Source organism: Varanus komodoensis, unplaced genomic scaffold (genome assembly GCF_004798865.1).
Source record: "Varanus komodoensis strain SLA01 unplaced genomic scaffold, ASM479886v1 scaffold15, whole genome shotgun sequence".
In the NCBI taxonomy this organism is placed as follows: Eukaryota; Metazoa; Chordata; class Lepidosauria; order Squamata; family Varanidae; genus Varanus; species Varanus komodoensis.
Genome location: NW_025335440.1, coordinates 20682125 through 20696155, shown reverse-complemented (window position 1 = coordinate 20696155; position 14031 = coordinate 20682125). Strand labels below are relative to the sequence as shown.

The window sequence follows — 14031 nt, the reverse complement described above, 5'->3', positions numbered from 1 at the left end:
CCAGTGACCATACTATCTCGGGTTGATGGAATCTGTAATCCAACCTTCCCAGAGGGCTCCAAGTTGGGGAAAACTGCTTCTGAGTAAAGTGCTATAAAGAAACTGTGCATCATGTGCCAACATGGTGCCCACTTGAATGTTGTTCTCTCTCTCAAATCTTATAGGTAGCTCCAGAGAAAGTATGTCCATAATGTTGCTCAGAATCTGGCTCGCCTTTCCCTATGGCAAAGCCATCTATGGATGGTCCTGGGTTTTAAGGTGTAACAAAAGGCCTGCCAAAGCTGGGGTTCTTTTTCCTTAGTAGATGTTCATGGCTGTGCCGCCAGTCAATGAGTGCTCCCAGGCTGGGGATTCCTTGAGAATGGGGTGGGCAACTTACAGTCTTCCAGATGTTTTCAGCTGCCGTCATCCTTAACCAATAGTTATGTTGGCTAGTACTGATAGGCATTCTGGATCAAAGCTTCTGGAGCGTACCCTTGCCAGAAAATCCCATTCAGAGGTTAGGGGCTCTTTAGCCCATCTCAGCTCTGCTAGGCCTGGGTAACAAATTTCCTCAGGCCAATGTGATGAGAAAGTTCCAGTTCCTTCATTGCTTTGCTAATTTTCTTTCTTTATTATTGATTTTTATTCCTCCCCATTAGCCTAATGAATTATGCTTGCCTGTAACATGAGAAATAATATATTACAGGCTTCATGTTCTGCTCTAGTTCTTATCGTATGCAGGAAAACTACAGTTATTGTGTGGCAAGTCCAGAAAAGCTCCTTGCTGGTTTTATTTCACCTTAGCAAAGTGATATGTTTTCTCTTTCATCTTGAAAATGCTCCTGGTGAATCCATGCTAGAAAGAAATCATGCCTAAAAAGCATCTATGTACTACAGTACATCTTTGATACCCAAACTGCCGTCAAGCCGCCATCCCTGTGTCCCATCCTAGTCAACACTGTGGGACAGGCACACAAACTGATCTGAGCCGGGCTCAACACGAAGATACATAACCAAACTCGTTGGACTTTCCAAGGCTTTAAAAACATGCCATATAAAAGAACTGAAACTGTGGCAATAAGTAATGCTTTTTGCCATCACTGCTGCAGGCCATCTTCTCAATCTAAATGTTTGACCTAACTGGCTATTTGCCCAAATAAGAATGATATTCCCGTATGTTTTCCCTAAAGATGAAATAGCCGCACAAAGACACAAAATGGCGCAAAGACTTTCTCTCCATCTGGGGACTCTAATCCACTTGGAGGGCTGGTTGGAAAAGTCAGGTGATCTGATCACAGACCCCCAGCAACTCGTTGTGTTTGGCTTCCCAAGGCCAGCTGGGGTGACACCTTGCCCATGAAGAGGTCGCGCAAGAATCCTCTCCAGCCACCAGGTGGAGCAAAGGCAGCAGAGCCTTTGGGCTGAAAGGCATAGCGGTTTCTCATGATTATTAAGCCGATCTGGGCACTGCCCTTAATTGGAGAGTGCTTTGGAGATGCAAAGGAGTTGTGTATATTAGGCTGATATGAACCGGGGACTGGCTTTTCTCCACCACGTCATTTTCACAAGAGCATGGTATTAGTCCTGACATGCTGGTCCTGTTCCAGGGGAGGTAATTACAGTCCCGTCAGCCTCCTTAAATCCCCCTTGTGGTTTCAGCTGGATTAGCTCTCCCTTGCTCCTTACTCTGGTGGTGAAGCATTCTTGCTTCTGTGTACTGTTTGTCACTAAAGGGATGCCTACATTTCAGGGACGGGTGAAATTATGCCTCTCTGTGAGTGGTTTTCATATGACTCTGTTATTTATAGATCTGGATTTTGCTCTCAGGGGAACTAAACCTTGGTGCTTTTGTTTCAAAGGGCGGATTAAAGTTTATTCTTGTTTTCACTGTGGTCCTCCATGCACACTTACACACTTCTGTCTCAATTTCATGGATGTGATTAGGAAGACAGAAGGCTATTAAGTTCTGTATTTTCTTTTCTTTAGTGTTGTTTCTGTACTGTGTGTGGAAGCCCCAAGCTGTATCTCCATTAAATACAGTGACATCAGGGGCATATATTATCATAAGCCTGGGATGTTCCAAACCAGTTTTGCAGGCATTCTTCAGTTTAATTATATTCATAATTATTTCTAACACACATGCCGCTGCTAAGACATGTCAGTTAATTCCTCGTTCTTACAAGTCAGATATCTTGCTTACATTCTGGCATCCAAATGTGGAAGCCTAAAGGTGCTTTAAACATGGGTGCTTTTTAGGAGCAGCTCAGAGAACTGGTTGGAACTTCCCAGGTGATACAGTGGCCGAATCCCTTGGCTGGACTTTATTGGACCTTCTTTATTCTAGCAGCTCATCCCCACCTGTTCCATGCTGACCAGGTGCAGTAAGGCTTCTAAGAAATTAATGTTAGTTTAGACTCTGATGCCCATGTGCTAGGAGTGAGTTGGTAGTTTAAATTTATGTCTCTCTCAGTCTCTTGACCATTTCTTCTATACTTTGCTGTGCAGAACATCCGTGCAGTGTCCCAGTAGCCTGCTCAGAACTTCTGTCTGGAATGTCCTGCCACCCCTACTCTGGGCATCCACACAGGGGCCTGGGCACATGAGCAATTGCCTGTGTGCAGGCACTGATGGCTCAGCAGACCCACGTGTGATCCACAAAGGGGCACAGGCCCCTCTGGGCCATGTCAGACATATCACCACTGTGTTACCTGGAATGTGACCGTGCCTTCTTGAATGCCTTCCACATGCAAGATGAGAATGCACAGTCCCATTCCACAAACAGAAGGCCTACCACAGTCTTCAGTGGCTGAATTATTGGAATGATGCACACTAGGAGCTGCTGCACTGTTGTATAGGATCACTGCCTGAACTGCACTCCGGCGCCACTAAAATATGTCACTCGAGTAACCACTGAGGTTCTTTGCGCAGTTGGGCCAGTCCCACTGACCAAAATAAGCCATCCACAGTCCCATCACTTTCATTAAGTGCACCCTGGATAAACAGTTTGCCGACATAACAGCATTATCCCCCAAGTGGTGGGCTCAGCAATGGGATGACTCCAGCACCTGTGTGGTGGTCTTTCATTTCTTAAGAAATCACCTATGATAGTAAAACAGATGGACAAATCCTGTTCATAACAAGGCATTTACTATTAGCAGGCGCTGCTTGGGCTGCCACCAAGATCCTTCCATTCTCTGTGCAGCTCTTTCATGTGGTGAGCTATCAGAAGTATAACTTGGACGATACTCCTGGCAGTGAAGCTTTTGCCAGCTCTTCTCAATTGGTCTCATAGGAAGAGATATAAAAAGCTTCCCACTTGGACTGCGGCTTTGCCTGGCTCTAGTTCCCCAGAACCTCTGACAACTGCCTATCATTCAGTCTTGACACACAGGGAATGTGCCATAAGATGTTGCATTAGTGGAACCTGAGAATTCTTGTCATGCATTTCTGTGCTGAGCTGAGAGTGCAGGAAGCAGTTATGTGGGCACAGGTGACACATCCAGTGGAACATGTGGCTGCTGAAACCAACTTTTGCAAACACAGGGATGCTCTGGTATCTATATACAGGTTGGCCCGGGTGGAGTCCATCTGCTTAGCCTCTTTGTCAGTCTCTGGCAAGAAATTCCACACATGCCTTTTATTTAGGAAAAAACGCGTGCATATGTTATCTTATTCCTCTGGAATTTTACAGTTCTTTAGCGTGTTAGTTTAGGCATAATTGGCTTGCAGGGTTGCTTGCAATGTATCTCTTGACACCAAGTTCTTCTTTACATCAAGCACTGGGCTACCCACTTCTTGTGCAGTGAATGCGAAGCATTAGATTGCAAACCTGCCTAATCCATCCCTCCTCCCCCATGACTAGAAATCCTGCGGTTAAAATAACACAGCCTCTATTCAGAGCACAAACTTAGAGCCGCTTGCCGAAGCGGGATTGAAAGAACTCTGGGCAGATGAGTTCATTATAGTGGGGTTTTTATCCTGCTTCTCCCGAGCCATGAGAGGAAAGCAAGGTGTCTCCTGCATGCATTCAAGGTACAGATTTTCTGGACTGCGAGTGTCTGTGTGTGTGTGTGTGTGTGAATGTGGCTGGAAAAACGTTGCTAAGAGCTTGTGATTCAGATTGTGAGAAGCCTTCAAGACTCTGAGCTGCTCAGCAGGTCCTGTGATTCTTTCTGTACATTCAGTCTCAGTGCTCTGAGAGGATAGCAGTGCTCCCATACTTTGGAGTCACATGGAGAACTGGCAGTGTATGGGAAGCTACCAGGATGGTGTCAGGGTCACAGCAATGGCACAGCTGGAGGTTGGGTCCTTGAAGTCCAGCTGATGCTGATTTTTCTTGGTTGCGTATGGAGGGTGGCCGCTCCCGGGTCTGCCTCACTGGTGTAACCCCTACACTGTCCCTGACTCGATCGCACTCGCTGTGTTTACAGTGTACGTCTTAATGCTGTTATAGGAACAAGGCAGCCCTGTGCTCGGGAGAATTTCTTTAATACAGCCTTGCCAGATAATGAAACACCTCTCCGTCCACTGGGCTGCTTTCAAAGACGCAGTGAGGGTTCGCTTCTGATGAAAACCTCTTTTATGCTGCAACGCAAATAACAAAGCAGCATTGCAAATGCCATTAAAAAGAACTCGATACTTAGCACTCAGTCATGCAAACAGGAGCTGCTTCCTACTTCTCCCCTTGCTGTGCAGAAAATGAGGGGGAATCTTGAGGAGCTTTCTAGTTCATGACTGGAAACGGTGGCTGCAATTTGTGCGTCTGTGTGTGCCAGAAAACAAAGGAACCGCTTCATTAACTTTGGAAGGGAGCTTCTCTGTAGTTGCCATTCCTCAAACACCTTCATCTGTGTTTGTCCTAATGGTGTCCACGTGGTATGTGGTATTGCTGTTGCTAACAAAAATGTCATCTGTCGGGGCTTTTGTGCTCTTTTCCTCAGTAAATAGGTATTACCTATCTATTTATCCACTCACCTATCTATCTGTTAGGTTTATATCCCACTTTTTCTCGGATAACAAACTCAAAATGGCTTACATCCATTCTCCTGCTGCTGCTTTCAATCTTATCCCCACAACAACATCCCTGTGATGAAGGTTAGGCTGAAAGTCTATGATTGACACTAGTTGGCTCCATGGCTGAGTGGGGACTAGAATCTGGTTAACCTGAGTCCCAGACCTGTGTTCTTAACCACTACCCCACTCTCTCTCTCTCTCTCTCTCTCTCTCTCTCTCTCTCTCTCTCTCTCTCTCTCTCCATATAATATGTAAATATTCCCTCCCCCTAAAAAGAGTCCCAATACCTCCCTTCAGGGTATAGCATTTCTCTTATGGGATATTGCATTATCCCACCACTCTTAATCACATTATTTGATGCTGAGAAAATGCAATTCTTGCACCAGATTGTACTAGCATTGTTAATGCATTTGTCATAGAATATGTGCTTCTACAACATGCACAAACCCCACAAGGGGACAGTGTTGTTGATGCAAATGATATGCCCCTTTGGGAATATTTTAACCGCTGCTTGCTTTTGGTCCATGTTCAGAGACAAAGGCACCTCTGAATACCCTTCTATGGATGAACAACAGAGGAAAGATGTTGCCTTCATATGATGTATTTGAGAACTGGCTGGCAACTGTTGGAAGGTGAATGCTGAACTATTTTAAGTCTGTGGCACAGTGTGTAGGTGCATCTCACAAGCACCCATTGGCTAATTCCAGTTGCATCATTCTGATGAGCAACTTTTTGTTTCCGTTTTTAAAACCAACTTTTTTAGAGGTTGAATACTGAACTCTGCATGACTTCAGCACTGCAGTGTTTGTGTAACCTTATAAAGAAAACGCTATGAGCTGCCAGCAGCACAGTTGCCCTCAATAACATGGAAGCATGTTTCATGAATTTTCTTGCAGTGCTCCCATTTTTATGTTTTCTGTTTAAATTTAATTGTAGCATGTGCACTCACTGGAATGTGCAGGCTGCTCCCCTTGCGCTGATCCCTCCCCCCCCCGACACTTGCACATCCACCATGCCGTTATCCTGTGCAGCAACACAATCCTCTTACCCCTCTCCCCCACCCTCTTGCACAAAGACACGCTGGCACACCCAAAGCCACTGGGCGGCAGCGGCGGTTGAGGCACCCCTGGTGGAGGATCTTTTGTAGCCAACAGCAGTGACACACAAACTAACTCTGGTTAGTACCATGCTGAACAAGCATGTCCCTGCTGAATTTTCTTATCTCGAAAACCCTATGGTGAAACAAAGAATTACAGGCCTGTACTGTTAATGATGAAGAAATCAAAATTGTGAAAGATTTCACATACCTCCCCTCAGTCATCAATTCAGAGGGAGACTGTAGCCAAGAAATTTGACAAAGATGGGACTTTGGAAGGGCAGCAGAGAACTTGAAAAGATCAAGTGTAAGGATCTTTCACTGGAGACCAAGGCCAAGATCATTCACACAATTTTATTCCCTATCACTGTGTATGGACATGAAAGCTGAACAGTGAAGAAAGCTGGCAAGAAGAAAATGGATGCATTCAAAACATGGTGAGCTTTGCAAATACCCTGGACTGACAGAAAGCTGAACAAGTGGGTGCTAGATCAAACCAATCCAAAGTTTTCCCTAGAAGCAAAAATCACCAAACTGAGGCTGCCATGCTTTGGACACATCCTGAGAAGGCAAGACTCACTGGAGAAGACAATCATGCTAAGGAAAGTCGAAAGCAGAAGATGAAAGGGAAGACCAAATGTGAGATGGACTGAACCCACAAAGGAAGCCACGGCCTCAGACGAGGAAGAGCTGAATGGAGCTATCATGAACATGACATTTTGGAGGGTTTTCATTCATAGGCTCAACATAGGTTGGAGAGGACTTGACTGCATGTAACCACAAATGCCTGAACTTTTAAAAATGCAGAGCTGGACCCAGACTCAGCTGATCTTCACTTCCCTTAAAATCAAAGGGGCTTAAGTCACAACCAACTATTTGTGTTGATTTAAGTGGAAACTCAGATCAGATTAGTCCAGCTCCTACCTGCTGCTTTTGGCAAATGAGATCCAAGGCACCCTAGTAGATCCCATCTGTGAGGGCAGGAGCAGCTGCTTTCTTGGCCCCAGCTGTTTGCCCTGCATCAGATCCTGCCTAACTGAATGGCATCAACCTGGAAATGGGCCAGTGAGGAACGAAGGTGCTCCTCAGTCTTCAAGGTGCCTTCAGGAGAGCAAGTCGGGGGTTTTCGGTGTGTGCCAGCAGCTCAGCCTTCCACCCAAGAATGGATCTTCCTCTTCTCCAGCAGCTTTCTTTTTGCTCCGCTACTCCATTTGGCACATGGGAATCCTTAATATAGGCACAGACCCGCATCTCGGTGGCACCTCATATTTCTGCTCAGTGCAAAAAGGTCACATGATTGCACACACAGCTAGTAAAAGCTAAAATTGTACAATAACAAATAAAAATACTGCCCTGTTCTTCTCCACACAGAGACCTTCTGAATCTATGGAGAAGCTTCAACAACCTTGAACTCCACGGTTGTTCTGCAAATGGCCACTGTTAATAAAAGCACAACCCTATGTTGTTTAGATAGAAAAAGGGCCCACAACTCCCAGTATATCACAGCTGGTATGTTTAAACATGCACGGGATCGCCCCCTCATGTGGTTATCCCTGTCTGTATTTTTAATGTTCCATTCCCCTCCAGCCTCAGCCTCTTCCCAGCCATGCTTGCGTACAGAGGCACCCAGGCTCCACCATGACACATGGTGACATGAGCATCCGATGACGTGAACTGCAGTTCCCAAACGCCAAAACCAAGGAGTGAGTCTCTGAAGTGCCACAGAATTCCGCAGCGATGTCACTGCTTGCATGGGCTTCGCTTCTCCGAAAGGGGTGCAAGGTGCTTTTGTGCCAGGCAGAGGGAAATGTGGCCGCCAAACTAGTGCGACCGGCAGTGCTAACAGTGCTTCTTTGTGTGCTGGGAGAAAGTGCTGCTTTAGCCACTTTTGTGGCGTAGAGATTGGAACGATTCTGAATACAGACGGCCACTTTGTAATCACACTCTATATATGGTAAAGGCTGTTTGAAAGATGCAACACCAAGCCAATGTGTTCAGAACAAAGAAATGTGCTTTCGTTTCAGTATAGAAAGTCGAGCTGATGTCATTTTAACTCCAAACAACAGTGCCAAGAATTTTCTAAGTTCCATATCAAGCGTTAGTTTAAAGTGCGCACACACGCACACACAGAGTTTGCTCATGTGGAAAAATGAACTTTTGTGGAAAATATTTATGGGAACCTGCCAGAAAAGTATGTTAGCCCTTTTAAGAGGGATTTGAATTACATGTATAGACAAACAAGGGCTCTATGTGAACTTGCTTTTGAGTTTGTTTGCAAACCCCCTATTTTAAAAGTGTCTTACAGCCTTAATTATTTCTACTATTTTTAAAAAAAGAAAATGGTACATTTGACTTTTGTTCCATGTCTTCATTCTTTCGGAATTGTGGAGCCATTCTTCACAGCTGAGATCGCCCTTAGCAAGCAGATCCCGCTGGGTAGGACCGGCAGAATTACAGCTGCATTAGGCTAGGAGGGGGATGAGCTTGTATGGCTTTGAGCTTAGCTCATCATATGCTACCTCTCGTATCGGAGACAGTATGCGTGTGTATACCAGTTGCTGGGGAACATGGGCAGGAGGGTGCTATTGCACTCATGTGCTGCTTGTGGAATCCTGTGGGGAGCTGGTCAACCGCTGTGTGAGCGGAGCCTTGGACTAGATGGACCTTTGACCCCCCCCTCCTCACACACATTGATACCCCACCTTTCCTCCTCTTGCAAGGGACCCAAGGGGGCTTACAAAGTAATTCTCCTGAGAGGTAAGACTGAAAGTCTATGACTGGCATGAATCACCCAGTGAGTTCCATGACCGAGTAGACACTAGAACCCAGAGCTCCCAGGTCCCCAGACCAGAGGTGCTGAGCACCTCTCCACACACTGGCTCTCATGCTCCCTTGCCATGCCTCAGAAGCCACAGACTCTGGGCTGGGGTGCTGGGACAAGGACCCTGCACCAAGCTCGGGAACCTTGCACATACATTTAGGGCCCTTTGCCATAGGTAGATCAGAAGAAGGAGCCTTCCACGCATCACAGGCAGTGTATTTGTGTGCACTAGTTGCTGGGGAACATGGATGGGAAGATACCATCACACTCCTGTCCTACTTCCATGCTTCCCACGAGACAGTGGTTGGCCGTCAGGGAAGAGGGCTGCTCTCCATTGCAGCCCCAAAGCTACTGCTCCCTCCACAGAACAGCCTGTGAGGCTTCATTCTTGGAAAGGGAAAGGCAGATGACTTGCTTCTTGTATATTTTGTTATTTATTTAAAAGATCACTAACCTGTCTTTCACAGCATAGCCCTCCCACAGTGGTTTCTAATAGAAGGTTAATAAAATCACACATTCATTTCCAACCCTTTCATGGGCAGCAGCAACTCGTGTTTTATTTCTTTGCAATCTCGATTGCCCGATAACCAAGGGCCTCTCTGTGACTTACAGTAAAGGACTTCACCGGTTTTAAATGATGTCCCATTAGCAATAGTGCCTGTGCCTGTGTGGGAGAGACAGCTGGTGAGGGGGCTCTAAAACAAAATAAAATAAATTCAAGGACCAGTGCATCAAGCAACTGCAGAGTGAAATAGAAAAGTACTTGAGATTCTTTAAAAAACCAGTATCAATGGCTTTATGTGGGGGATTTCCAAAAATGTGACAGGACCACTAAAAAGGCCCTGTCTCTGGTAACTGTCAGGAGGTGGCATGCGCCTGCAGAAGGTACAGACCGTACCTGTGCTTGTGCTTTGCTCACTTATGCTGGAAGGTCCATTCTGCCTTCAGCTTAGGGCACAATACAGAAGAAAGTCTTACAACTCCTAGCATTTCCCAGCCAGTCTAACCATACCTAGGTTTGTGCCCTTGGTCACCTCTGCATTTCTAACCTGTACTGGAACAGTTTGCCTGAAACACAAGCCGGAGCTGGTGCATCCTTTCAAACACGTTGCAGTACACTCTTCTTTAGTTTCTGCCTTCATTCCTTTCAGGTGCTGTTTGGGATTGAATGAGTATTTCTGACGCTGTTTTCCCTTTTAAACAAACCATTGTTTTCTCAAAGGTTTTCCTCCTTGGAAGAAACACTTGCAAAGGAATGAGCAATTAGAGCAATCCTACCAAAACCAGGGAGCCACCTGTCAGTTCAAATCTAAATAACCTTACAGTAAAGGAGTTGCATGTTGGGCTATTTGACACGTTTTTCCACCATTTAATTTCTAATATAGAAATGATTCTTCCTCTGAATCATCTCTACAAGCACATTATCCTCACAGGAATGGTTGCAGCCACTGCCTAGTCATCCTTCATGTTCACCCAAGCATCTTCTGATTGTGTCAGTGCTGATTATTCTAGCTTTTCATCTCTTCCCTTACAGCATCCACTGGAAGACCTGTAAGAATAATCTGGCTAAAGAAAGGGGATGTCCTGAGGAAAGTGATTCAGGCTTTCTTCGGTTGCAACTTCAGGCATGTGCAAAGATGTCAACCTGAGCACACCTGAAGGCACACTCAGGATTCAGTTAAGATAAGGTGCTTTCAGGCACCACAATGGCTCTACCATTCTCTACACCACAAGGACTTCTGGCTGGAAAAGGCATCTACACACAATTTGTGCTGGAAAACTACCATTTGCACCCACTACCACCCATTCCCATCACCTTTCTGGGAATGGGTCACAGAGAAGTAGTTCCATGCCGCTGCCTCCTATAGACCTTCCAAATTTGGTGTACTCCCGCAATCCATTTCCTCTGAGCAGCCACTTCACTGTCTCTATGTGCTTCCTGCCTACTTACCTATTCTGTCTTCAGATCTTGGTACCTTGACAAGCAGTGTTTTTTTCAGAGATGGACTGGGGAGAAATTCCCACTGAAAGAAGCAGAAGCTATGTAGCTCTGCTAGTTTACCTGCCATTTTTCTTTTACTACCATGAAAGTCTCAGGTTATATTCATGAACCCCTAAATAGCTGGATGCATAATAAGGAGTTGTGCACTAGAAGATTTGTTGTGTTCTACGGAAATGAAAATAAATGGGGAAAGTAATGCTGTATATATATATGTGTGATAACATGGTTTTTGTCCTCTGCTTGAGGAATGAGTCAGGGTAATGCCTGCCCACAGAACTGCTGTTACTTTAGCTTCATAACTTAATGCAAAGCTAAGTTTTTAAGTTCATTAAATAAATGTTTTGAACTTATGAAGTGCCACAGGGACAACTATTTTAAAAGAGCAAGTTGTTACCTGCAGCAATAGAGTCAAAGAGGCCTGGATTTTTCTCACAGGACTCCAGCCAAAAAATTCTCCACTCAAACTCCAAAGACTCAGTTGATTATAAGATTAAAGCTTTGTCATAGTTAAGAAACCCATCAACACAAGGGCTAATCAGACATTACATTTTGCCAAGATGACATAAATACTCCCGCATCTGTACACAGGGACAAAGACATAGCTTTGGTATCATGTTGACTGGGTATTGGTAGCATGGGAGTTAGATCCACAGCTGGTACAGCTGTGTGCTTTGGAGTCATTCTGTGAGCATCCCTGCTTCGCTCATTCTCTGGTGGGTCAACCAGACATTCCCAGTTCACAAATATACAGACACGGAGTCGACCTTTTTTCTACAATGCATGGTTTTCTGCAATCACTGGTCTTCACACCTCCAGCTTACTTCCCTTCAGAGCCCCACCAGAACTTTTAAAGTGTGACATTCCTTTCAAGGAGTTCTTATCTATCATTCCAGGAATGGGCTATCTCACAACTTGCTTCCCTGCATGTATTAGTTTGGGATTTAAATAATCTGGGGTCAGATGACCTTTCTGAGACCCAAATGACCCCAATCAGTTCTCCAGCACCAAATTTCCACCCTCTGAAAGGGCTGGAGAGAAGTGAGGCAAAGGGAACTATTGACCTTTGAAGGATTGATTTATCTGATATGGGATCACTCTCACTATAACCCACCCAAGTGCAATAAAATTTATTTATTTATTCATCCATGAACTTAGATCCTGCCTCTTCTTTTGTCCCCCAAAGCTCAAAATTTAGCTCACGATAGCTGAAATAACATAAAAGCATCACATACCTGTAAGAGCCACAATCAGTTGAAAAACAAATAAGCAAAAAACCCGACAGCACAGTTTCATGGTATGTGAGATCTGCGTTTAACCTGTAACTCCCAGACTCACAGCATTAAAAATAAAGCCAATATTTGTTTATTTATTTATTTAAAACATTTCTATGCTGCCCCCATCGCAACAAAGCCTCGGGGCGGCTCACAACAAAAACAAAAACAAACAAAATCATACAAAAATTATACACTAAAAATATTAAAACCCCGGTGCATCTCGGCTTAAATTTTTTTTAAAATCCTACATAATAAATTAACACTTAAAATAAGTTTTAAATAAAAAGGTCTTAGCCTAGCGCCGAAAAACAAATAACGACGGCACCAGGCGGACCTCTCTGGGGAGCGCATTCCATTGGTGGGGCACCACCGCAGAGAAAGCCCTCCTCCGGGTACTCACCCTCCTAATATCATTCACAGAGGGTTCCCAGAGAAGGGCATCTGTTGCTGAACTCAAGGGGCGGGAGGGCATATATGGTTGCAAGCGTTCGTTTAGATACCCAGGGCCCAAGCCATTAAGGGCTTTATAGGTCATAACCAACACCTAGAATTGGGCCCGGACTTCAATCGGGAGCCAGTGGAGCTGACGGAGAACTGGGGTTATATGAGAACAACGCCCAGTCCCCGTCAGCAGCCTGGCAGCTCTATTCTGCACCAATTGAAGTATCTGGACCGTCTTCAAGGGTAGTCCCACGTAGAGCGCGTTGCAGAAATCTAATCGGGAAGTTACCAACCTGTGTGTCACTGTCGCCAGGCAATCGTTCTCCAGGAAGGGACGCAGCTGCTGGATCAGCCGAAGCTGAAGGAAAGCACTCCTCGCCACCGCCATCACCTGGGCTTCTAAAGACAGCTCAGGGTCGAGGAGCACTCCTAAGCTGCGAACCCTGTCCCTCAGAGGGAGTGCAACCCCATTTAGGACGAGGTCCAAGTCCCCCATCCCGTGTCCCAAACCACCCACCAACAGGACCTCCGTCTTGTCTGGATTGAGCTTCAGTTTATTGGCCCTCATCCAGCCCATTACCTCGGCCAGGCACCGGTTCAGCACAGCCACTGCCTCACCTGGATTGGTGGAAAATGAGAGGTAGAGCTGGGTATCATCAGCGTACTGATGATTCTGCAGCCCACACCTCCTGATGACCTCTCCCAGTGGTTTCATGTAGATGTTGAATAGCAAGGGGGATAACTGCCATGGCGCAGAGCCATAGTCCCCCAGCACCACCTTCTGAAATCGGCCGTTGAGATAGGAGCGGAACCACCGCCACGCAGTGCCTCCAACTCCCAATCCCGCCAGCCTATTCAGAAGGATACCATGGTCAATGGTATCGAAAGCTGCTGAGAGGTCCAGGAGAACTAACAGGGACACACTCCCCCTGTCTCTCCCTGCACAGGTCATTGTACAGGGCGACCAAGGCAGATTCAGTGCCGTACCCAGATCTGAAGCCGGACTGAAATGGGTCCAGATAATCAGTTTCATCCAAGAATGCTTGGAGTTGTCCCACCACCACCCGCTCTAGCACCTTGCCCAGGAACGGGATGTTGGCCACCGGTCCATAATTGGCGGCCACCTCTGGATCCAGGGATGCCTTCTTTGGGACTGGTTGGACTACCACCTCTTTTAAAGAGGATGGTACCCAACCATCTCTTAAAGAGGCGTTGACCACCTCCAGGATCCAGGTGCCAATCCCGTCCTTGGCTTTCTTAAGTAGCCAGGATGGGCATGGGTCTAGTAAGCAGGTGGTAGGGCGTACTTGTCCAAGCACCTTGTCCACATCATCAGGCCGCAACAACTGAAATTCATCCACAATTAATGGATGAATTTCAGTTGTTGCGGCCTGATGATGTG

General features: G+C 45.9%; 1 protein-coding gene across 1 annotated transcript in view; it reads left to right on the top strand.

The window, feature by feature from the left end:
* Positions 1-3890: 3890 nt before the first annotated feature.
* The window catches only part of JCAD (junctional cadherin 5 associated), a 79804-nt gene continuing 69663 nt past the window's right edge, over positions 3891-14031 (top strand). The window contains exon 1 of the mRNA XM_044424701.1: positions 3891-4014. The gene's annotated coding sequence lies outside the window, so the exon portion shown is untranslated. The remainder of the gene's footprint in view (positions 4015-14031) is intronic.